This window comes from Sapajus apella, unplaced genomic scaffold (assembly GCF_009761245.1).
Source record: "Sapajus apella isolate SASKATOON/1434 unplaced genomic scaffold, GSC_monkey_1.0 scaffold6, whole genome shotgun sequence".
NCBI lineage: Eukaryota > Metazoa > Chordata > Mammalia > Primates > Cebidae > Sapajus > Sapajus apella.
In genome coordinates this window covers 51,165,776-51,189,540 of record NW_022436946.1, presented here as the reverse complement: position 1 = coordinate 51,189,540, position 23,765 = coordinate 51,165,776, and the positions used below count along the sequence as shown (strand labels likewise).

General features: G+C 33.8%; 1 long non-coding RNA gene across 8 annotated transcripts in view; it reads left to right on the top strand.

The window, feature by feature from the left end:
* LOC116548945 overlaps nt 1-23,765 on the top strand; it is a 1,126,598-nt gene that overhangs the window by 747,402 nt on the left and 355,431 nt on the right. The window contains exon 7 of one of the 8 annotated variants that reach the window (XR_004267647.1): nt 6,797-10,869. The exons of the other annotated variants lie outside the window; for them this stretch is intronic. This is a non-coding gene — a long non-coding RNA (uncharacterized LOC116548945). Of the gene's footprint in view, nt 1-6,796; nt 10,870-23,765 lie in introns of those variants that run through there. 8 annotated transcript variants of the gene reach the window in all.

Below are 23,765 nucleotides of genomic sequence, written 5' to 3'. Positions count from 1 at the left end.
CAGAATTGAGACTAATGCTCAAATCTAACATGCAGAAAATATTATTTTGAAATTACTCCCCTGAAAAAGAGGCACAATTGAAGAACTATCAAAATGGAAATAGATTTTATGTAAGTTTAGGACTGAGTCAAAGAAAAGTAGTGTACTACATACATTTAATGTAATGGAAAATCAAAGATTAGTATATTCAGCATAGCTTTTATATGCATAATGTTAAAACATCAGTGAAATATTGTGGGTCATGACTGTGATTCCTCTTGAAGGATTTATATACTCCATAAGTAATATGTAAACATGTAAGAGATGACATCATAATAGTATATATAAAGAATCTTACCATTGTTGCATCTTAATAAGAGAAACAAGATATGTATAAAATTGACATTTAAAATAGATTTTTAAAAGATTTTAAACTGAAAGTGTGTTTCTGTGCATTTTTATTCACCTGTCTACTATGTAGCAGTATATGTGATCATGTGGCTCTGTGCCAAGTATCAGAAGGGGACACTGATGTCATTTCTGTTTGTTCAGTCTAGTGCATATATGAAAGGACAGAGGCATAGGCTCCAAAATACAAGCTGAAGAAAAAGTAAAATAAAAGTAAAATAGTGTTCTTATGAAGTAAAAATTATTTCATAACCACTTATAATCTAAGACCAGTCAGTACTTTGCTCACCTTGGTTAGGAATGATTTTATACTCCTGAATGGATGGAGCCTCCTCTTATTTAACAATGCTAACGTAACAAAAGAAGAGAAATATTTCTCTGATTTCCAGATCTTTCCAAACCCTAAAATTACCAGTCCTTCCAAATTTGCAAGGACTGGAAATTTTACCCTTTCTTTTAGTACCTGCTATCTTTCCATGAAAGGAAAACATTATGCTACAAACGCATAGTAATATGTAGTATTGTAATTATACCAGTAGCAAAGGCCAATAAATTTAAAAAACAATAAAATTACAAAAAACATATATATATATAATTATATATATGTTTATATACATATAAATAAGATTTATAGAAATACTATATAACTTTACATATTTTATTTATAAAATTAATATATTTCATTTATATATATAATTACCTTGAATATAATTTCTTTAAGCATTTGAGTTGTTAAAGACTGACTAAAAAGTAAGTTTTAATTTGATTTTACCAAATATAAGAAAGTTGTATTTTTTTCAGTCTGATATGTTTTATGTGCTGCTATGCTTGTTTTATGATTATTTTAAATCATTTAAAATATTTTGGGCACTATAAAATATTTTATGTTGTTATGTAAAACTTAGTCTATAACCTAGATCATTTAAAAATGTTAACTGCCTTAACATTCAGGTGGTTAAAATTTTCCCCTTAGTAGCACAAAATACTTCTAATTTTATCATAGATATTAATAGATGAAAATGAATGTTTTATAAGGAAATTGAGCTGTTAAAATATTATTCAGCAATGTGCAGGATACCATTGCATGAAGATAAAAAGTCTGATTAAGGGAATTAGCAACTGGTTATTCAACTTCTACGTTTTCATTATTCTAATTTTATATTTGTAATACACTTTACGATAAGTGCATTACAATTAAAAATGTAGAAAATGTTTATCCATTTTGCACTTCAAATCATCTCAGATCATAATGAAGGTACATGTACCATGCTTATTCAGGCAAACACTGGGGAGTCATTGAGAGATTTTCAGCAGGATGATATAGTTGAATTTACATTTTACCTAGGTTGCTTGATAGGTAAGTGAGAGATTTCTTTTTCTCTTAGATTTCTTATTTCTCTTAAAATATTAATATTTCTTATTAATATTTTTAAAACCCCTAGACTTTTAAAAATAATTAATAGACAATATTTTAGTTTTAGGTTTACAAAAAAATTGAGTGAGAATTACACAGAGAGTTCCCCTATGCTCCCTATCGGCACACACCCACAACATCCTCCACTAGAGTGGTACTTTTGTTAGAATCAATTATCCTACTTTGACGCACAATTAGTACCTAAAGTCCATAATTTCCATTTGAGTTCTATGGATTTTGACAAATGCATAATGACATAAAGCATACCCACCATTGTAGTATCATACAGAGTAGTTTCATTCCCTAAAAATTCTCTGTGCTCTGGCTGTTCACCAATTTCTCCCACAATCCCTATCAATTACTGATCTTTTTACTGTCTCAATAGTTCAGCATTTTCCAAAATGCCTCGTAATTGGAATAATATGGTATGTAGCCTCTTTAAATTGGTTTGTTTCACTTAGTAATAAGAATTTATATTTTCTCCATGTCTTTTCACGGCTTGGTACCTCTTTTCTTTCTAGTGCTGAATAATATTCTATTATCTGGATGTACCACAGTTTTTTATCCACTCATTAACTGAGGAACATCTTGGTTGTTTAGGTTTGGTGTTTACAAATAAAACTGCTATAAACGTCTATGTGCAGGATTTTGTGTAGATGTAACTTTTCCATTCATTTGGGCAAATACCAAGGATCATGATTGCTGGATCATATAGTAAAAGAATGTTTAGCTTGCTAAGAAACTTCCAGATATTTTCCAAAGTACTGTATCATTTTGCATACCCACCAGCAATGTTCCTGTTATTCTACATCCATGCTTGCATTTGGTATTGGCAGTGCTTTGGATATGGGTCATTCTAATGGGTGTCTAATGGTATCTCATTATTCTTTTAATATGCAACTCCCTAATGGCATATGATATGGAGCACTTTTTTCTATGCTCACTTGCCATTATATATCTTCTTTGAAGCAAAATCTGTTCAGGTTTTTTGCCATTATAAAGTCAAATTCTTTGTTTTCTTATCATTGAGTGTTAGAATTTCTTGTGTATTTTTTATAACAGACCTTTATCAGATGTGCCCTTTGCAAATATTTTCTCCCAGTCTGTGGCTTGTCTTCCCACTCCTTTGACAGTATCTTTTGAAGAGTGAAGTGGATAATCATAATTAAGTCCAGATATATGAAGTATTTTTTTCAAGGATTATACCTTTGGTGTTTTATTAAAAAGCCATACCCAAGTTGACATAATTTTTCTATGTTATCTTCAAGGAGTTTTATAGTTTTGGTTTTCAAATTTAGGGTCATGATTCATTTTAAATGTATTTTTTGTGAAGGATGTAAAGTCTGTGACAAGATCTATTTTTTTTTTTTTTTGTAAATGTCCATTTGTCCCAGCACCATTTGTTGAAAAGGCTACTTTTGATCCATTTTATTGTCTTGGTTCTTTGTCAAAAATCAGTTGCCTCTACTTATGTGAGACTATTTCTGGGTTTTCTATTCTGTTACTTCGATCTATTTGTCTATTCTTTCACCGCATGTCTTGATTAATGTGGCTTTAAAATAAGTCTTGAGTCAGGTATTGTTGATCCTCTACCTTTGTTTTTCTTTGCAATATTATTTTGGCTATTTTGGGTCTTTTGCCTCTCTAAGTAAACATTAGAATCAATTTGTTGATATAGAGAAAATAACTTGCTAGAATTCCAGTTGGGATTACGCTGAATCTATAGATCAAGTTAGGAGGAACTGACATCTTGACAATATTGAGTCTTCCTATCCATGAACATGAAATATATCTCCATTTAATTCTTTGCTTTCTTTCATTATTTGTGTACGTTTCCTCATATATATATATATATATATATATATATATATAATTTTATTTATATTGAAGTGTAAATAAATGGTAATGTGTTTTTAATTTCAAATTCCACTTGCTTGTTGATGGTATATAGAAAGCATATAACTTTTGTATGTTAAACATATATTCAGCATTCTTGCTATAATTACTTATTGGTTTTAGTAGGATTTCCTTTGTCAATTCTTTTGGATTTTCTACATAGATGATCATGTCATTTGTGACCAAAGGCAGTTTTCTTTCTTTCTTCCCAATCTGTATGTTTTTTTATTTCCTTTATTGCTTTAGCTAGGACCTCTAGTACTATGTTGAAAAGCACTGCTGAGAGGAAGTGTCCTTGCCTTCTTCCTAATCTTGGAAGTGAAACTTAAAAGTCTCTCACCGTTAAACACAATGTTAGCTGTATTATCTTATAGATCTTTTAAATCAACTTGAGGGAATTCCTCTTTATGTCTAGTTTGTTGGAAAGTTTTTGTTATACATGGGTAATGCATTTTCTCAGATATTATATGGGGTGTTTCATCCTTTGATATGATCACTTGATTTTTCTTCTATGGCCCATTGATGTGATAGAGTACATTAATTGATTTTCTAATGTAGAATCAGCTTTGCATATTGATAAAACCCATGTGTTCTAAGTGCATCATTCTTCTTATAAATTGATTTGATTTGCTAATATTTTCTGAGGCAATATTAGGGTTTTCGCACATATGTCCATGAGAGATACTGGTCTGCAGGTTCTTTCTTGTAATGACTTCCTCTGGTTTTGATATTAGGGTACTGCTGGCCTCATAGTCCTTGGTAGAAATTACTTCCCCTGTTTCTTTTTTTTTCCCATTTATTTATTTTATTGCATTTTAGGTTTTGGGGTACATGTGAAGATCATGCAAAATTGTTGCATAGGAACACACGTGGCAGTGTGATTTGCTACCTTCCTCCCCATCACCTACATCTGGCATTTCTCCCCTTGCTATCTGTCCCCAGCTTCCCACCCCACACCGTCCCTCCCCTATTTCCCCCCAACTGACCCCAGTCTATCTTCTGGAAGAAGCTGTAGAGAACTGGTGAAATTTTTTCCTCAGTTATTTGATAGCATTCATCATCAAATCCATCTCAGCCTGGTGGTTTCTGTCTTAGAAGGTATCAATTGATTCAGTTTCTTTAAATAGATATAGGCCTATTCATAGATATTGATTTTTTTCTTATGTGAGTTTTGGTAGTTTGTGTCTTTCAATAATTTGGTCTATTTAATCTAGGTTATCAAATTTGGTAGGCATAGGTTTGTTCATAATATTCCCTTATGATCCCTTTATGTTCGTGGAATCTGTAGTAGTGTCTACTCTTTCATTAGTTAGCCTTGCTAGAGACTTATAAATTTTTTAGATCCTTTTGAAAAGCAGCTATTGTTTTGTTCCTTTTCTCTACTTATGTAATGTTTTAAATTTTATTGATTTCTGCTCTATTTTTATTATTTATTTTTTCTGCTTATTTTGAACTGATTTGTTCTTTTTCTGTATTACTAAATTATAAGCTTAGATTATTGATTTTAGAAATTTTCTTTGCTAATATACTTATTCAATGCTACAAATTTCCCTGTAAGCACTGCTTTTGCTGAATATTACAAATTTTGATAACTTGCATCTTCCTTTTCATTTAGTTCCAATTTTTAAAAAAAATCTCTTAAGATTTCTTCTCTGACTCATGTATTATGCAGAAGTATGTTGTTTAATCCCCAAATCTTTGAATATTTTCCTTGTATCTTTTTGTTATTAATTTCTAGTTTAATTATACTTTGGTCTGAGAGAAGACATTGTATAATTTCTTTTATTTTAAATTTTTCAGAGTGTGTTTCATGCCCCAGAATGTGGTCTGTATTTGTCAGTATTTCAAATGAGCTTGAGAAGAATCTGCTGTTGTTGAGTGAAGCATTCTATAGATGTCAATAATACCCAGTTGCTTGATGATACTGTTAAATTCAACTATGTCCATAAAGATTTTCTGCTTCCTGAATTTGTCCATTTCTGATGCAAGGGTGTTAAATATTTCAAATATAATTATTCATCTATCTCTCCTTATTTGTCTCTCAGTTTTTGCTTCATATATTTTCATGCTCTGTGTTTAGGAACATGCACATTAAGGATTGTTATGTCATGTTATGTTGTTATCATTATGACTGTTGACCCCTTTAAAATTATGCAATGACCCTTTTTATGTCTGATAACTTTCCTTCTTAAGGCATGCTTAAGGAGAACATAATCCCCTAGCATATTTTAAAATTATTTATTTTCCCCTCTTCCTGCTAGAAGCACAGGGAATTCTTCTCTAATAGTCACTGTGAGAACCTGGTAAGATTCCTGGAAGTAGAGCTAATGTGTGACCTCCTTTAAGAATGGGTCACCCTGGATTTTTTAACTCTCAAGGCTTGTCCACACTGAGCATCCAGTAGTTTATTAGTTATAGTTCTGGCTTCCTTATCCTATTACTGGTTCTCATGCTTGTTTATTTCATGGGTTTATACTCAGGTAAATTGTATTTTTCTATATTTGTCTAACTGTCACTCCAACTTGGGGGCAGTGGTTTGTTCTGTGACCTCCCTTCTGTGACTGATTTAAGGAGAATTGTCGATCTTTCATTTTGTTTAGCTTCTCACTTGTCAAGAAGGAGGGATGACGTCTATGTGTTTTACATACGGAACCAGAAGTCAGAAGCCCTGAATTTTAGTAGTATTCTAAAAGGCTAATGTGTTTAGTTTTAAACAAAAAAGAAAGTGTAGAAAATGACAGACCATTATTTTATACATTTCGTCAAACATGTATTTCCAGTAATAGATTACAGTTGAGCAGATCAAAAAAAGTGTGATTTTTACAAAAGGGTCATATTAAAAGACTGGTAGGAATTGGTTATAGGTAATCCTCTCTGCAAATTTTGTAATTTATTCTATTCCAGTAACTGTGGTTATAGGTGAGTAGACTTTAAGTGATGATCTAATTGTTTTAAAGTAGTTGCAGGTAAATTGAAATAAATTATATATGAAAACATTATATCATAGAAAAGGAAAACAAAAACTTCTCTGAAAGAAGCTGTTTAGGGGAAGGAGTTTTACCTTTCCATTTTGTTCTTTGTTTTGATTTATCCAAACAGAATGCCATAATGAATCCTCCTCAGGTCTCAACTGATAGAAGATTAATACTTAAAGTTCACCAATGCACCTTATGATAGGTGACTTCATAAAACATACTTCAATGTCATATTGAAAGCTGGAGACAATTTTGTTGTTGTTGTTTGTAGACTTCAACTGATGTGTTATCTATTACAAGATAACTTCTAGATGGATTTGCATCCAGTTGTTACAGGAAGTTTGTCCTAGATATACCTTTGAAAATCATCAACACTACTATTCCAGCTTCCATGTAAAATTATCAAGACAGATATAAGTAAAATTTGTTTTCAAAAATCTCTAGCATATTTAAAGAATATCCTCCAGCCTTCATAGTGCTGCATTCCAGCTCTTAATAATCTTTAGTGCCAAATTCCAGCTGTAAAGAAAATTTACCAAATGCCTGAATCAAATTAATTCTATGATGTTTAATAAAATTTTTCTGAGTACTTCTGTGGACAGAGGGCTGCAATCCTTGGAGGCCATGTAAAGAATCTTTGGCAACCAAAGATAATTTTAATTTTTCAAGTTTGTTTATTAATGTCCAGGCAAGAGCTTTGAGTCATCGGATTATCTTGGACTCAAATCCCGATTCTCCCATTTTTCTGCTAATGTGACCGTGAACAAGTGATCTAGTATTTCAGAGCCTCAGTTTTGTCACTTGTAAAATGGACATAATTATTACAAACTTAGCAGACTGGTGAAAAGATGCAAGAGAAAACACATGTGAACTGCTAAGATGTTGCATGTAGTACTAAGATAGCATATAGTAAGCATTCCTAAATACAGTAGCTTCTGTGGTTGCATTTATTAATATTATTTGATTACTTCATTTATTAAAAAGTTGACAAACATTTTGTACATTCAGTGTTACAATCACTGTTAACTGTTTAATATCACCTTGTGCTGCTGAATTAGGTTAAATTTATATAGTTCTATTTTTATTTTATTGAAAATTGTTCCTGATCCTATTTCACCTCCACACACAGGCTACTAATTTCAGTAATAAGCCAATCATAATAAATATGACTTATTTTAAAAAATCAAGAGAAATAAAATTTATTTTCTTTTATGGCCCTACTGTGGATAACTAACTTAAAAATGGGTCTTCTTTCTCTCTCAACTTAAACATTTTTCTTTGCCTTCTTTTAGGCTAAGCAAATTATTTCAGTTTAACTTAGTGGAGAACATGCATGCTTTGATCTCAGGCTGAATTAGTTTTCAGTCTTAACATTGCCACTTCTTAGTCCAGGAACTTAGATTATTATGAACCTCTCTGAAACTTGGCTTTCTCAGCTTTTCCAGACATAATGGCAATATCTGAGAATGGATGTGAAACTTAAAATACTGTTACCTAGTTTACTATCTGACACTGAGTAGGTTCTCAATAAATGATATATTCATGAAATAGATTAAAATCAGGCACAAGTTTTAATCTGAAAGTGTCATTTATACTTTAACTTTTCATTTGGAGTCTTATTTTGACAAGTCTCACAATTTTTAAAAATCGCTCTTGTTAAAGACATTGCCTATTAGAAGAACATCATACTACATAATTTTAGAATTTTTTGTCAGATGAAGTCTTTGTGGAAAACATTTAAGGAAAATTTTAAATGGAAATCAGGTGTCAGAAGTTTAATTAGAAAAATTCATCCCTTATACATGGGGCTAATGTAGACTATGGCAAGCTGCTTAATTGTTGATTCTAAGGCTATTTTTACATTGTCAACATTCTATTTAGTAATCTTGGGGGAAATAGCATCAAAAGCAGACAAAGAAAAATGTTTCACTTTCCTGCAGCTGATTCCCGTGATTGCCTGACGTTTAGTTACATTTGGGCATCTGTCTCAGGAACTTCCATTGTCTGCAACCATATGCAAACTGAAGTGTGCATTGGGGTATAGACATGTAGACAGAATTTACACTTGGATATGCCATCTAACAGCAGCGGGAGAAGCTGGACAAGCCGAAGATACTTCATACAGTTCATTTAATGAACTGTTACTTTATTATTTTGTAAAGCTTATGTAATGCACATTTATGGTATAAAAAGTGCCTTGCATACTGCTTCATCGGAAGGGGACCTCATTTAGATTAACCTGTGACTTCAACAGCAGGTGGTAGAATGAACCAACTGCTTCAATTACTGCTTTTGCGCATGACTTTCATGTGTTGCTAAGATTATCAGAGGAACCTGATTACATCCCCTTAGACACTATTGTTGGCACGATGATTAAGCTGTTATTTTTTTTTTTTTAAGACTGGAAACCTAAAAAGCTTTTTGGCATGAGGCAAAAGCACTGTGTATAGAGATCAGTAAGATAGTGTGTATCATTGCCCTGTAGCTTATCTCCACATATACAGCTCCCTGGTGGATCCCTATGATAAACATTATTGGAACAATTAGCTGCTGCTGACACAGAATCCAGACACAATAGCCATGGCCAGCAGCACAGAGCCAAAAATTATGGAGCCAAAAACCATAAAAAGCAACACCAAGCTAGTCTCCCCATTCAACTGCTGTCATAAAACCCTCCCAGTGCTATGTTTGCATAGCTGGCTTCAACGATATGGCACTGTTAACACAAAAGAAGAAGCTGCAGCACTTGTCTTTGTTTAGCTGAAATTACAAGTCATTGAATTAGTATGTCATCTTTATTGTGCTGTCATGCAGCGGAGGTGAGGAAGGCTCCGTAATGGATGGGAGAGTTTGATGGCCTGAAAGACAGGCTCACAGATGGTTGTCGATATAAAACAGTTTTCCCCCCCTTTAAAAAAAAAAAAAGAAGAAGAAAGAAAGGGGGAGAAAAGGCAGAAAGCCTGCTTGGAATGGATCTTTGCTTATTTGTGGTATGAAACCAAGGAATATTCATATCAGTTTCAAAATTAAGAACTTTGGTTGCCTAGAGTATACAACAAAGGCAGAGAATGCAAACATTCCTGAGGAGTGCATTTGTAATTTAAACAAAAGTGTTGAAACAATTTAGCTTCTTAGAAAGCTGGTTGTTATTGTTATTGTGGGGGGAAGCTTCTCTTATAATATTTCTAAACAATTGGAAGTTATTAGATAATACGAATGAGAAGAGCTAACAGTGTTTTAGAAAGTTTAAAAATAAAAAGTGAGAACTTTGACTATTTTTTCTTATTACAAGAAATTTAAAGTTCTGCACTTGTGCATATTTTCATTGAGAATACTAAACAGTTAATAAGAGAGAATTTGGGGTGAATTTGACTTCAGACATATTTTTAATTTAGTGATTTCTTGCCTACCTTGCTGCTTATCTATAGTTTTAGTCTTATTTACAGCATGTGATTGGACAACTATATTAGGACTAGCTATTGAAAATCAATGAAATGAGACACTAAATTTTATTTTTAAAAGACAAAAAGTTTTATTTCCTTTGACATGATTATTAAAAAGTTTTACCTAATAAAAGGTATTATTCTGAATTTACTTATTTCACGGAGAAAGCACTCTGTGTCCCTACTATTTCATTTCAGGTGGGACTCTCATCCACCAAACACTCATAGCAATGCTTTAATTAAGGAGGAAACCAGTTACATCTAAGAGTGTGTAGAATTTTTAATATACTCATAATTATTTGGGATTCTTTTTCTTGTGGACAAGAAAAAATACATGAAAACTTCAGAAAATAATTTTCTATTGTAAAATTGAGTCAGATGTCTGGAAATATATGAAAATCTTGAATGGGAAAAATACACAGGTGATTTTATATTATTTTTAAAATATACTTGATCATATCTAAGAAAATCATAAGGGATGAAATTCAAGGATTGAATAGTGCCAGAACATAGCTCTTTACAAAAGTGCCTATTTTCAAATGTGAGCAAAACAGCTTTCTAAGTATTTCTAAAGTAAGACTTCAGTGTCTTCAGAAAAAGCTGTATGAAGGAGAATTAAAGAATTAAATCCCTTGAGATACTGTTTATCTATGTTTTTGCAGCAATATTATTGCATGTATAAACTTCTAGTTTACTTTTATTTTGTCTTTATTTGAGGATTGTGATGTTGATTCTTGCAGTTTGTTATGAAAGTGCTTGTGTGAGTTGGGGACATGGGGAAAAGAATGTGGATATATGATTCATCAAATCTGGATTTGAATCTTGGCTCTGACATCTGTTAGCTAAATAACCTTGATCAGATTACATAACCACTTGGCTTCTGACTTTCTTATTTGTAAATATGAGTGAGGATAAGTAGACAGAGTAGAGATAAGGGCAACAAGTGACCAGGCCACAGCTTGGGAGTGAATTTTCATAGGTGCGAGGTTGCAAGATGTAATGCATTGTCTCATTGTCCTGTGTCAAAAGTATTACACCAGTGTAAGGGCAAGGACTAGCAGACCCAGATCCTGGAAAAGGAGGCTTACATTGAGGTTTGGGCACAGAAAAGTATAAGGTCAGAGCAGAACCGACAAAATAACAGCTCGTTGCTGCCTGTCAGATCTAAGGAGAGAAGGCTCCCTAAAATCTGTCCAACTAGCACTAGTTCCAGTGCCCAGAGGCTGAGCTGAGGATCAAGAAGTCTCGGCTCTTGGTAGAGAAGAATTTGTGATCACAAAGCCAGGCAAGTCATTAGGGTTACTATCAGTTACAACTTAAAATAACTGAGCCAGTTAAGTAAAGATATTGATAGGGGTGAAGTAGGAAGATGGAGAACAAAGTGCAAACACTAAAGAATTAAGGTTTTCTCTCTAAGGAGAAGAAATCAAGAAGGGGACGTTTAGGACAGGCAGAATAAATTGAGTTATGATTAAGCCATGAGTTGCTTAACCTTGTATTGCTAGAAATGCTTTTTTTTTTTTTTTTTTTTTTTTTTTTTCCAAATAGGGGAGGGTCTGCTCTGGCAGCCACTACAGAGATTAAAATCCCCCTAGTCCAGGATTTCTCATGCCAATGGCTGCTTGGTTACAGACATGGTGGCTAGAACACGCAGTTTATTGGGTTGTGTGAGAGATTTTAGGAGTTTCATTCCCACGGTTGCTGAAACATCTTCATTTGTACTATGTCCCTCAAATATTTCTGTTAAGTCAGAAATATTTTATTTTCTCTTTTTTTTTTTTTTGAGACAGTCTTGCTGTGTCACCAGGTGCCAGGCTGGAGTGCAGTGGCAGGATCTCAACTCACTGCAACCTCCGCCTCCCAGGTTCAAGCAATTCTCCTGCCTTAGCCTCCTGAGTAGCTGGGACTACAGAGGCATGCTACCACGCCCAGCTAATTTTTGTATTTTTAGTAGAGACGGGGTTTCACCATGTTGGTTCTCGATCTCTTGACCTTGTGATCCACCTGCCTTGGCCTTGCAAAGTGCTGGGATTACAAGTGTGAGCCACCTCGCCCGGCCTATTATTTCCTCTTTTTTTTGAGACAAGGTCTCAGTCTGTTGCCCAGGCTGGAGTGCAATGGCATGATCGTGGCCAGTTGATTCTCCCACCTCAAAATTTTTGATTAAAAATTTTGATTTTTAATCAAAATTTAGGCATAATCAAAATATATATATAAAAAAGAAAAATGCAATGGCCTCAGAATTACTTCTTTTCTAATTCACAATTTACAAATCTAGTGAAATATGTGAAAGATACGGTAAACCAAAGATGTCAATGTATTTGTAGTACTTATTACCATCTCATTGAAACTGTACAGAAGAGTGAAAAAAACCTAGTAGTTACATGTTGACTTGAACTTATGTAAAGATGTAAGTGACAGAGATAAGGTTTACCTGTTAATTTATATTGAGAGGAGATGGTGCTAAAGGTAAAGGGCCCATGAGATAGCAAAGGGAGAAGGGGATATAAGATGTAGTTGGGGGAAGCTCAAGAGAGCTAAGATGAATTATTGTTTTCAGCATTAACCATAGTACAAAGACAAAATTACCTGGTGTTTGTTGGTATCCAAATCATTTTGTTATGTATCTTCTTTCTTTATTCTTTGATTTCATTCTTCCCATAACTTTTCAATTCATTTATTGGATAGTATTAGAATAAAGCCAATGAACAAGAAAGCATATTTGTTCATCAAAGGGGACTCTTTTTTAAATGTCTCACATACACATATTTTTATTCTGCTGTTCTAGAGTTATCCTAGAATAGGGTTCCAATGTTTAGGTCAGAGGGTCATGTATTTTATAATATAAGCTGATTTTAACTAAAACATCCTTTTTCCCCTCTTTTACTTGCAGCCTGCAACTTATTCTTTTCAAATAAATGTCACTTAATGTGTTTAAACTGCCTTTGGCTCCCTGTTCTTCCCTTTTTTTCCCCTGGGCCCTGTATTTTGCTTAACCTGTGTGATTGAAAGAGAATTGCATGATAATTTTAACAATTATGTGTTAACATCCTGGTGTTATAATCTCGTCAAACTCAACTGAAATATATTTAGCAATTATTTTAATAAGCAATGCTCATATGTAATTTTATCACTTCATATATTCATCAAATATATAAACAATAATTGAATACATCCTTGTCCATCGTAAAATTGAATTTAGATTTTCAGGCTTGGCTTGTGTATGTGTCTCCATGATTCTAACTTTTTGTTGTTTTTCATCTCTTGCCTCCTCTGGTTTCATTCTAATGCAGAAGAATGCTGGCAAATCTATCACAGATAATTTTCTCTCTCCAGCCTCACTTTTATCATTAAATATTAGATTAATAATAATCACAACCGGGCAGAGTGTCTCATGCCTGTAATCCCAGCACTTTGGGAAGCAGAGGTGGGTGGATCACGAGGTCAGAAGTTCAAGACCAGACTTGCCAACACAGTGAAACCCCATCTCTACTAAAATAACAAAAATTAGCTGGGCATGGTGGTGGGCATCTGTAATCCTAGCTACTCAGGAGACTGAAACAGAGAATTGTTTGAACCTGGGAGGCAGAGATTGCAGTGAGTCGAGATCATGCCACTGCACTCCAGCCTGGTGACAGAGTGAGACTGCATTCCACAGTCTCGCTCTGTCACTCAATTAATACTCCTGACCTAAGATTTTCTTTAGGTCAGGAGTCACTGACTTCTTTCTCAATCCCTCTGTGTAAGCTGTGACACTATAGTTATCCTACAGCCTAATATCTTGAGGAGCAACACCACAGAAAACATAACTTTTAGTTGGAAAATGTAACAGACATTATCCACTGAGATTCTCTGCTACTGTTTCATACACACTATGTCCAAAACACCTCCTACGTCCCTTCTAAACCAGCACCTCCTTCTGCTTGGAGCCAGTCAAGAGTTGAGTCTTCAGAGTCACGTGTTACTCCTTATTTTCAATCATCGGCCACATTCAGTAGAATCTAGCTCTACAGTTTGAATAATTTCTCTTTACCATTAATTTTCACACTATTAATCTTCTTAATGGAGCCTTCAAACTTCTTGTCTAGGCACTGAAACCAGACTTCTGAAGAGTTTCCCCAACTTTAACTTCTCATTTTCATTTAACATCTCATCTTTCTTTCTCAAAAGATTCAAAGACTTCTTATCCCTCCTAAATTCAAGATATGATACTCTGCCTGGTATTCAGGGTCTTCTGTATCAACCAGTTTAATCCCCTGCAAATTCCTTGAAGAGAGCCTGTATTTTCATAAGCCTCCCTTTTTATTGAATCAATCCATTTCAAATGCCATCCCCTTTTCTGACTTTCTGAGTACAGAGTCATCTTTTCTTCTGTGAATATCATCCCCTTGCATTTTCTAACTGTTCAATAGTCCTAATTATATTATAGATATATGGTGATTATTTATGCCTTCTTTTTTCCACCAACTTTGTAGATTGTCTTATCCTATCTTTCTCCACCAACTTTGTTCCATTTGACTTTAAGCTCTTGTTGAGCCAGATCTGGCCTAATTATCTTTGTATTTCCAGACCATATTATTGCAGTTCCTCAATCATACGGAAAAATAATTATCATATTTGATGGCAAGCAACTACTTGAAATTTATTGTTTCTTCACTGTTTGTCTTAGTAGGTACTTCTCCAAATACCATATAGAATTACAATGAATTGAATTCCAAGGATCTCAGTCAGCTTAATTAAATTGTGGAGTGTGCCACTTTTCAAAATGATGAAATGAATGATGTCTTATAATCCTGGATTGACTATTGGAACTTGTATTCTGTGTGCTAATCTTTGGGTTCACATTTTGGGATCTGAAGTTTTCTATGTGAGGATAGTGTAAAGTGGCAGTGGGGTTAAAAATTAGGGCCGGGCACGGTGGCTCAAACCTGTAATCCCAGCGCTGTGGGAGGCCGAGGCGGGTGGATCACTAGGTCAAGAGATAGAGACGATCCTGGTCAACATGGTGAAACCCCGTCTCTACTAAAAATACAAAAAATTAGCTGGGCATGGTGGCGCGTGCCTGTAATCCCAGCGACTCAGGAGGCTGGGGCGGGAGAATTGCCTGAACCCGGGAGGCGGAGGTTGCGGTGAGCCGAGATCGCGCCATTGCACTCCAGCCTGGGTAACAAGAGTGAAACTCCGTCTCAAAAAAAAAAAAAAAAAAAAAAAAAAAAAAATTAGCAGGTAATTTTTAATAGCTATATGCTCTGGTATAATTCTTAAATTACAGAGATGGCTTCCCATTTTGCATTGAGAGCAACTGGAAAAATAGTTAATGGCTCTGACATCAAGAAAATCTGAGTCTTATATGACTGTTCCTTAATTGAGGGCAAAGGACACAATGTCTAAATCTCTGCCTAGGAGTGAAGCTCAAAAATACCTTTGTTAATCAGGCTGTGCTTCAACCTACCAGACTCACTGAAATGGAGGGAGGAGCAAGGGTATTTACAGCACTTGGAAAGGCCTTATTCACCCCCGACTTCACACTCAGCTAAACTTAGAAATGCAATTGGTTTATTTTGTATAAATAAGCAAGAATGCTGGAAGAAACTAAATATCTTCATAAAACAAAACATTATGATACCAGAAACCCTTAGGAATAGCACTAATGCTTTTAAATGAAGGTTTTATTTGTCTCAGAGCTGCAAAAAGAAGTCACTAATGAGATGTCATTTAAATTCTAACACCTGTTTAATGGCAGTTTTTCTCTATCCCCAAAGAGTAACTGTTTATGAATGTTTGCAGTTTTCCAAGTGTATCTACAAGAATTGTTTTTTCATAAACAATGTGATGCCTTTTTCCTCATAGGCTTCATTCACTGTTACAACATATGATGAAAATTGTTGGTTGTGGCATTTTTGTATTACATGGGTTTCAAAGATAGTGTTCATTTCAAACACTGAAACTTAAAATTTTATAATTCACATAGTACATATTTATGAGAAACTTTATGTTTTACAGATGTTTGAGTATGTATTGGTGTAAGAAAAATTAAATTTCTACTTATATTGTTTGCTAAATTTAAGTAAGATTGAAAAGATATTGGTGAAAATGTGTTTGCTCTTATATTCCCAGTTATGAAAAGAAAGTATATTCATAAATGAACATACATGCACACAGATATCTAAGATTTGCAGAAAAGAAATGCTTGTTGACTTTTTTCTCAGACAAGTAAATAACTGAAAAAGCAACAAATGAGATTGTAACATTCCTTTTGTGATTTTGTTTTTCTTATATAAACAATTTCTTATTTGTAAAAAGAACCCACAACAACTCTGTTACCACTTTTCTCAAAAATGATTGTGGTGATTAACAGACACTATAAGGATGAATATATGAGAAATTACTTAGCATTGGAAATATTTTCTTTAGGATGTGTCCCATTTGTATTTGCAGGATTTTATACAGCTTGCTTTCATGGTTAACATACTTTAATAAAAATAATTATACTTCAGTGAAATAAATAACCTATAAATATATTTAAATGAATTACCTCTGTCTTGAGAAATTCATGTGTAATTAATTTCTTTGAGACATCAGAGACCTTAGGCCATGAATTTTACCAAAATGATTATTTGCAATCTCAAAAATGCTGGCTTCTAGGAAAGCTGCAGGTAACTTTTAAGAATGTACATCTTTGACCTAATAAGAGTCACAGTTTTGTTCTGTTGGCATTCTGAATGTGTGACAAAGCAATCTTGTTTGTGTTAGGAAAGCAGGAATTTGTCCTGAAGAAAGGTGAGTCTGGGCCTGTGTATGAAATATTCTATAGAACTCTTTAGGATTTAAGCTGAGCATACCAGGCTTACTGTAAAAGAGAATGGCTAAGCCATAAAATGCTCAAAGTGTGGACTTGAACAGTTCTATAAAACCTAAATGTTCTGCACATTAAAGGAAAAAAGAAGAAAATTGTTGCAGATGTGATTGGATTTCCCATTATGCTAAAAACTATTCTAAATTTCTTCCTCATGATCATTATTCCTTAGATATCTTAGTACCAAATTATTTCCTCTCCTCCCCTCTCAAGATTCCTCCCTTCATGAGATTCTTGCCAATTTAAGGTGCTCTTTTGAATGAACATAAGGACTGGATGTTTTTCAGTTTTAAAAAATGCTTTTCTTATTTTTCTGTCTCTGTCTCCCTCCTCCTCCCCTCAAATATGTAAAACTATGCATACATAAATACACATACATACACACACATATAAAACATTGAAGCATATCACTTTGCTCCTGGTTTATACAATCTTTATTTATGGGTGGAATCTCAGTGCTTAATTGGTGTGTTCTAATTACCCATTGGATTTATTCACAATTGGTTGACATACACCTTGCACTGAGACGAGAGAAATAAGCATATTCTTTTTTCTGTGCAGTTCTTGTCTTGACTTATGAAAGCCAAACATCCATTCTGTATGGGGAGATGAATCAGCAATCTATATATCTATTCATCATACATATTTCACAAGGAGGATATTGTGGTGACTGCAAAGTTCTTACAAAAATAATATGGAAATCCGGAACTTGATGTGGAGTGTCAGAGAGCCTCTTACTATTATTTACCTTATCAGCTTTTGCTTTCTGAAATCAATGGAAGGGCATCAAGTTCAGCTAATCCATATTTCTGAGTATGAAATTGAATTTATAGTCTGTAGTATGTTGACTACCGCTCGCATTTAAGGCATAATTGATTTTTATTGAAAAGCCAGCAGGCACATCAAAAATTTCCACAAACCACAAGGATGTTAAATTTTACCTTGTTTAGATAATAGCTTGGCTTTATTTATCCTTTAAAATGAAGCTTTTATATTTATATCAGCAAATGCTATGGAAGTGTGACTGATACCTTACGAAACCATCAATCCATGGTTCTGTAAAACTGTACTGCACAGAAATAAGCAACTTTATATTTCTAAGGTAAATGTCTATGGTTGGTTTGTTTTAAGGATAAATGGATAAACAGAATAATAAATCTAGCACAATATCATGTCATGTGCAAACTTATTTTTCCATTGAAACAAGAGCTTGCACCATTATTTCCTTTCTCTCCCATATTCTTTTTGCATCTTCTTTTTTCCTCTACTTTACAAATTACATTTTGTGTGCATGTCTGGATAAATGGTTTATGTGTATAAAATGTAATTCCTAAGAAAAAGTCTATTTTTTCTATTTTAAAGTTAAGTAGTCAAACATAGCATATGTGATACTCCATTAAGTAAGTTTCACTCAAATGTCCCTAATACATGTACTAAGTTCATTTATTTTTAACTAAAAGTTATGATGAGAAGACTCTGTTGAGTGTTGCTGCCACAAATGTGTAAATCCAATGTCAATTGCATGATGGATTTTTTTTTTAAATGAAACTTTGCCTCACTTTAGCAAAAGCAAAACTATATAAAAACAAAAAGGTACAGGTACCATTATTTGTTATAATTCTCCTTCTTTGTAATCTTTTCACAGTGATTCTCATGGGGTGGGAAGAGTATCACACCCTAAAGAAAGCCTTGGAAATTTATGGGGATGTATTAGGCTTTTTAAAAAAATTGCAAGGGGTAGAGCCAGAGCCACCACTGACTCCTAGGTGGAGTCAAGGGATGCTAGACATTTGCAGCTTGGGGGAGACTGTCACTGAAAATCTCTCCTATGCTTGCAGAACTTTCGAGGTCCTATCAGACATTCACGTGGTTGAAAAACTTATTTAAGAGAGAGAGAAAAAAAGAAAATCTTATTTAATATTATCCACACTTAGATTTTATTTTCATTTACATGTAATTAGAAGATGTTTTACATTGTTTAATGTATAATGAACTGTTCAGAAATCAAACTCTCATATAAATTAAGTGTAAATTGTTATTTCAAAGTTTACCAATTGTTGTTCATTGATGGCAACTCTCTTTATGGTGTTTGCTGCATCAATACAACAATCTTACTTTAGTTTGCGTTAGTGTCTGATGCATTTGCAAATTTACCATGATTCTCCACACAGTATCAGCACTTGACTTCGTGTCTTCATTCTGTAGCAGTGCTAGAATATTTACATTTCAAAATATGTGCTGTTTTGTTAATACTAGAAAGTAGTTTCTCTTTATTTCTTTTATTTTATAGTTGGGGCATTGCATTGACTTTTTCAATTATGTTCTTAGAGTGGTTATAATATTTATGAATTTCATTTCATTATAGTAAATGGATTACAAAATATTTGTTATAAAAAGGAGGCACTGGATCGGCTGAAGTTGAGAACAATTGCCTCATGGCATCGACACATGAATGCATTAGTTGAAAATTTTTAATGATAAATCCAGAGATTATTTTAATAGAACAGTTATTTCCAGTGAGGAAAATAGTATCTCAGGGATTTTTAAATATGCGGTGATAAGCCCTTAGTACCTGCCTTCTTATGTGTGTGGATGAAAAGTGTTCAAAACAATTTGTCATATGCACAGAAATACAAAAGATGAAACCTAAAGAGATTATACATTAGTCTCTTAAGAGTAAAACTGACGGAGAGAAGCAGTATACCTTTCACAGAGGCAGATATTTTCAAAGCAATGTGTGACAGGTACAGGGACAAATCCCGTTAATAAGTAAGAGGATTTGTGCTTGGCTCTGTCACATGCCACTTTGAAAACCTACCCTCAAACTGTCTATAAATTTTCATGCCCATCTTTTTCTCCTGCTTTTTCCAGAGCATCTGATTTTTTTTGTTCACCAGTTTTTGTTTTTTTTAATCTCCTGCTTCATCTCATGGCATCCTTTAATAATTTTTAAGATTTTGGTGTATGTACTGTGATTTTGTGACTATGTTATTGATAACAAAATATTTGCTGCATCCATTCATTGTCACTGGCCATCAACTGCTTCATTATAGGAGATCTGTATATCTTTTATAGCTTCCAAATATGTTAAAAAATCATAGAAATTGAGGAGAAATGTAACATTTATTATGTTGGTTAGTTTTTCCTTTTAATATGTAGTTAGGTTTTTTAAGGAAAAAGAATATACACTATCTGGAAAGAAAAAATAGCTTTTTCTTTTTAGTTGTGAATTTTTGAAAACTAAATTATTAGCCTCGAGGTTTTTAAATTTTATAAAGTGGACTCAAAACAAATTTCAATCCGAAAGGTAGATGGGCCACTTCTGTTTCTTATTTTGGTGGCTCATCACATGTGAGTTTGCTGTTACTAGAAGAGGGACACAAGTATTTGGTAGAACATCTTTTGATCTCTAAGTTGGTACTGGTTTAATGCAGCACTCTTTTCCACCCCATCAAAGATGATTTGCCCCTGGAAGTATATATTTGTTAACTTGCTGTCAAAATAAAAGAATTTTATGAAAACATTTTTTAATAAATTTTTAACTCTAAATACAAATCTAGAAATTTTGCTAGTAGGAATTATATTCTTACTTTAAATTTCACTATTATTTCAAGAGGATGTATTATGGGGGAAAAATCCATGAAAGGTGTTCTAATACGGTTCCAAATAAAAATCATTGCTCTATGGAATTTCTGGTTTTCTTTCTCAAGAATATTAATGGTGCCTAAAACCTATTGAATAGGAAGTGTTTTCTAGAGGACTAGAAATATATATATCACTTAATTTTCTTTGTGTGTCTTTAAGTACAGACCTATGCTGTCCTTCCACAGCATCCAACAGCTGGATAAAAAGTAAAAAACAAAACAGATCTACCAGATGGTTTATCTACATTAAATCTAACATCTGTATATTTTTTAAACATTTAGATGATTAGCTGAGCTTTTTACGTTACATCTGCATACTTTTTGGAATTTCTTTGCTCATAAATGAGTGTGTGTGTGTGTGTGTGTGTGTGTGTGTGTGTGTGTGTGTGAGATGTGTTAGAGAAAAGAGAAAAGATACTGTTGACTCAGATAAAACTAACCAGAAAACAGAGCAATGCCTTCGAATTTCTGTATATTTCTCTGAATGTCCATATCTAAACTCAAGGACCAGATAGCTCAAGTTCAAATTATAGAAATTTTTTGAAAGTTAGAGACAAACTGTGAGAGACAGTATAATTTCTTATGGTATTCAACTCAGTAATATCAGTGGATACTTAGACTTGACTCCCTGGAAGGCAGTCAGAGGCCACCTGGCTAGAAGCAATTTACACTTTAGTCACTTTACCTGTATTGGCAAGGAAAAATGTCAAAATCATATGTTTTTGAAATTCAAGTGTGTTTTCTTTTTCTTAGAGATGAGTTTAAACAGATGTATGTAGAGCTGAGCCCTCAACATAAAATGTCACTTATCTCTTTGGAACCAAAGTCTGAGAATGCCAAAGAAGCAAGTACATACTGTAGTGATTGTTCATTTAATGAGTAACAAAAATTTACATTTGTAAGGGCTTTTGAAATTTTAAAGCTCTTTCATAGTCATGGTCTCATTATTACCACTTGATACTAAAAACCTTTCTGGAACCCATATCTCATTCTCCTTTTTAGTTTTAGTTTTGGGTTTTGGATTTTTTTCTTTTTATTTTTTTGGAGACAGTCTTGCTCTGTCACCCAGGCTGGAGTGACATGGTGTGACCATGGCTCACTGCAGCCTTAAACTTGAGCTCAATCAATCCTTCCACCTCAACCTCGTAAGAGGTTGGTTCTACGGGGGTGTACCACCACAGCTGACTCGTGTGTGTGTGTGTGTGTGTGTGTGTGTGTGTGTGTGTGTGTTGTTTTTTGTTTTTGTGGAGACAGGCTTTTTCCCTGTTGCTGGTCTTGTTCTCAAACTCCTGGGCTCAAGCGATCCACCCACCTCAGCCTCCCAAAGTGCTGGGATCACAGGTGTGAACCACCACGTCCAACCTTCATTATTTATTTGATACTATTTCATTATTCCATGAGCAGAGAAGAAAATGAAAAAGAAGAGGACATTTGTAGAGCATATCCAGTGTTATATGTGTTATATTAGGGGATTTCATATTTATCACTTTATTTAATTCTTACCACTACTTCTGGAATAGAAAATATGGAAACCAAATTTGCTTTACTTTTGACAAATTGGGTTTGAATTCTTCCTCTGACACATAGAGGCTAACTGTGTATCTTTAGTCAAGTGATATGAATAATTTCTGAGCTCCAGTTTCCTTACATATACAATGGAAATATCAACCTCATATGGTTATTATAAAAATTATATGAGATTATATATGCTTAGTATAAGTTAATTTACCAATACAAAGCACACAGTTGGTGCTCAACACTCAACAAATGTTTGACGTTTTACAGATGAAGAAATAGAGGCTTGAAGAGTTAATGGAGGTCATAGAAGTAGGTTGTCCCCAAAGGAGCGATGAAAGCCATTCTTATCTTCAAGCTTCATACGACACTTTCTTCATCGTTTTAATATTGCTTACTTTTAGAAACCATAATTAACACAATTCTTTTAATTTTATAAGAACAACTTGAAAATTACACTTTGTAAGTTATATACTAATTTCCCATATCATCATTTCTCTTCCTTAAAACTTTGAATTGGTGAGAGTACAGCAATGGTAACATTGGTGGTATCTTATAATTTCAGTGAAAATCTGAAAGTACAGGATTAGACCAAACCATATATTTCCATTGCTTTTGCTATGTTTCACAAGCAATAACACCAATTTTGGAAGGTGGAAAGGTCTGGTCCTCACTCTGTTGCTAAATGTTTGTGTGACTGTGGACTATATGATTTAAATGTACCAATATTTACTGTGAACCTACTTTGTCCAGCAGGATCCTGGGATAAACCTAACACAGACCCTATCCTTAGGGAGTTTCCTGTCTCATCAAGAATATCAGGCAAGTCATTAAATACACAATATAGTCTGGTAAGCTAATGTATAGGTAAGTTGCACTTTAGGAAAATGAAAAAATGTAAAATTCCAACTAGGGGAGTCCTAGAAGTCCTTATGGAGAAAGTACCACTGAGAAGCTTTCAAAGCTGGGGCAGGATTTGGTAAAAAGAAGTGAGCAAAGTTCCAGAGGCAGGCAAGCAGTAAATGTCTTTGGAAAACAGTTACACTTTGTTCAGCACATTGGACATATTTTGAAGACATAGTGATAGATGACTCTGCAATTATTTGTTCAATTCATTCAAATTATAGAAGGATATGCTAAGGAGTGTGAATTTTAGGCTATTACAAATAGGTAATTTTGAGGTATTTGACCTGACTTAAAAAGATGGGTGCTGAGCAATGTAAAATTACTTCATCAGGGAATGGGGGAAGATGGATTGGCACAGAGAAATTTAGACTAAAGGAAGCTGATAAAGAACCTAGAATAGATGTTGTTTCACAAATTTGAGTGACATCTATGTCTGTGTCACTTACCAATAATATCAAGAGGCTGAACTTGACTTATTTTATACATTTGTCCCAGCTTTTATTTTCTGAGACAATATTTCTTAAACTGTGTTCTGTTGAATGCTAGTTTTGCTAGTTAACATGGTGTTCTATGTCAATTAAAAGAAGCATTAAGTGATGGAACAAATTGGGGAAATATTGAGTAAAATAGTAGTAGAGATTGTTTTCAACAAGACTTCACAGAGACATTCTCTGTGTTCATTAATGTTCATTATGTATTTCCAAAGCGGGAAGCATGTGTATATTACTT